Here is a 2,500-nt window from a genome sequence, read left to right on the forward strand (position 1 = left end):
CGCGCGCCCCCCCCGCCGCGCCACACCCTGCTTCTCGCCTCGGCTGGGCTCCGCCGCCGGCGGGCGTCCGGCTCCGGGGACCCGAACCCCTCTCCCCGCAGCCTCACCCGACGGCAGTCCGCTGCCACCACCGGGGAGGCGGGGGGGGGTGGAGGCTGAGGGCCCTCCCGGAGTGCCGGGGCGCCGTCGGTCCGAGCGCGAGCGGCGGTGTGTAGGGGGAAAGGGGGATGGTCGCCGGCGCGGGGTGCGTGAGGCGCGACCCCCCCGCCGGCCGAGCGGAGGAAGCCTGCTCGGGCGCGTCGGCGGGAGGGGATCGGCGAGAGCAGCGGTGGCGACGGGCTGGGCGCGGCCGGCGCGAGCCCGGCGAGAGGGGCGGGCGGCGAGAGAGCGCCTCGCGGGGTCGGGGGAGGCGGCTCCCCCGGCCCTTCCCGCACCACCGCGGCGGGCTGCTGCGGAGCAAGCCCGCCGGGGCCGGCCGGCCGCGCAGGGCCGAGGCCGCCGGGCGTTCCGGGCTGGCGCGTGGCGCCCGCCTTGGGCGGGCGAGGCGCCGCGCCGGGCCGTGTTCCCGCGCGCCAGCGGGCGGCCCGAGCCACGGCTCTCCTCCCGGGCGCAGCGCCGGGCTACTGAGGGAAACCCCGGGCCCCGGGCCAGGAGGACGTGGTGGTGGCGGCGGATGTCGGGCGCGCCCCCGCGGGCGGACGCTCCCCCGAGGGCGGCAGCGGGGGAGGCACCCCCGCGGGGCCCTTCAGGTCGTTTCCCTCACCCCAGGGCCAGGTACCTAGCGTCCGCGCCTCCGCGGCCCTCCCTCGGCTGAGCCCGGGGGTCGAAGGCCGCGGAGCCGGGCGGAGGTTTAAAGACTCGGGCGGCGCGGTGCGACACCCGCGGGGCCGGGCCCCCGGCCGTGCGGCGGTTGAGCCTCCAGGGGCGGGAGTTGCTCCCGCGCAGGCCCTGGCCACGGCGGCCGCCGCCCGTGCTGGGGGTTGTCCCTCGGGCAGCCGCGCCGGGGAGGGGTGTCCCCCCTGCCCCCCCTTCTCCGCGGTCCGGTCTCGACGGAGAGGCCGCGGCGCTGGTCCGGCCGCGGCCGGGCCTGTCTTGCCTCGAAACGGGGGAACCCCGGCGAGGGGAGTGTGGGCTCTCTTGCCGGGGCGATGGCGATTCCCCGCGGTGGGGTCTCGCCGGGCGGGGCGGCCTCGCTGGGCCGCCGCGTCTCCGGCGGCGCGCAGCGGCGCGCTGTGGCTCCGCGCCTTGCCCGCGCACCCCCCCCCCCACGCCCCGGCCAAGGGGGGGCTCCGCCGGCGTCCAGCCGCTAGCCGCCGGGGGAAGGGGCGGCGCAGCCCCGGGCCCGAACGGCGGCGGCGCCGCCGCTGCTCGGCGTGTCGGCCGGCGGCTGCCCGGTGCCGGCCGCGCGGCCGTCCCTGTCCCGGGCCGTGCCCGTCGCTTCGCAGTCGCCTTTCCCGGTGTCGGTCAGGTGAGGCCGGGTGGGCGGCCGAGGGGCGTTCCCCGTCCCGTTCTCCGCGCGGAAGCGGGGAGAGGGGGCGTCGCCCCCGGCTCAGCGGCGTCCGCCTTTCGCCTGGCGCGTGCCTGCGGAAGGGGCCGAGACGAGAAGCGACGGCGGCGGTTTCGGGGAGGGCAGCCGTTGCGGTGCGGTGGCCGGGCGGCGGTCCGGCGGAGCGCCGGGCGGCGGCGGCGGCGAGTCGCCGTCTCGGGTTCCGGCGGTGGCCGGCCCGTCCGGTCCGGTGTGGTGCGGCGGCGGCGCCGCGCGGGGAGTTCCCGGCGGGGCGAGCCGGGGTTGGGGCGCGGGGGAGAGCCGGCTGTCGCAGCGCGGTGCTCGGCGGCGCGGAGGCGCGCGCGGAGCCAGCGGGGGCACGCCCCGCTGCTGCCCGGGCGGCGGGCAAGCATGCGTGTTTGGCCCCCACCCCCCCCCGAGCGAGAGGCGGGCAGGCTGGGCGCGGTCGGGCGCGCCGCGGCCCTCCGTGCGGAGGCCGGGCCGAGCCCGGGCGCCTGGGCCGCCTCCGAAGCGAGCAAGGTGCTTGTTTTTCCCCAGGTCGGTCGGGAGCGCGGGCTCCCCGGCCCTTGCCGTTCGGAGTGTAACCGTTCCTTCCCTTTTGCCCCCTCCATCCCTCCTTCCTTCTCTCCGTGTGTGCTGGTACGGTCATCCGAGGCGAGGCGCGACCGTCGCTCGCCGTCGTCGCGTGCCCCCTCCGCGCGTGCGGAGGGGGGCGGGCGGGCGGGCGGCGGGCCGTCCTCCGAGAGAAGGGGCCGCTTTTGCGGGAGCGGTCCCGGCCCCTCCGCGCGCGCGGGGCGGTGCCGAAAGGCAGACAACTCTTAGCGGTGGATCACTCGGCTCGTGCGTCGATGAAGAACGCAGCTAGCTGCGAGAATTAATGTGAATTGCAGGACACATTGATCATCGACACTTCGAACGCACTTGCGGCCCCGGGTTCCTCCCGGGGCTACGCCTGTCTGAGCGTCGCTTGACGATCAATCGCCGGCCGGTGTG

The 2,500-nt window shown here is 79.0% G+C and overlaps 1 non-coding gene across 1 annotated transcript; it reads left to right on the top strand.

The window, feature by feature from the left end:
- The first annotated feature begins 2,320 nt into the window (after positions 1-2,320).
- Positions 2,321-2,473, top strand: LOC141938685 (5.8S ribosomal RNA). The gene has a single exon (XR_012627354.1). It is a non-coding gene; the product is annotated as a 5.8S ribosomal RNA (ribosomal RNA).
- The last annotated feature ends 27 nt before the right edge of the window (positions 2,474-2,500 follow it).

Source organism: Strix uralensis, unplaced genomic scaffold (genome assembly GCF_047716275.1).
Source record: "Strix uralensis isolate ZFMK-TIS-50842 unplaced genomic scaffold, bStrUra1 scaffold_242, whole genome shotgun sequence".
NCBI classification, from domain to species: Eukaryota; Metazoa; Chordata; class Aves; order Strigiformes; family Strigidae; genus Strix; species Strix uralensis.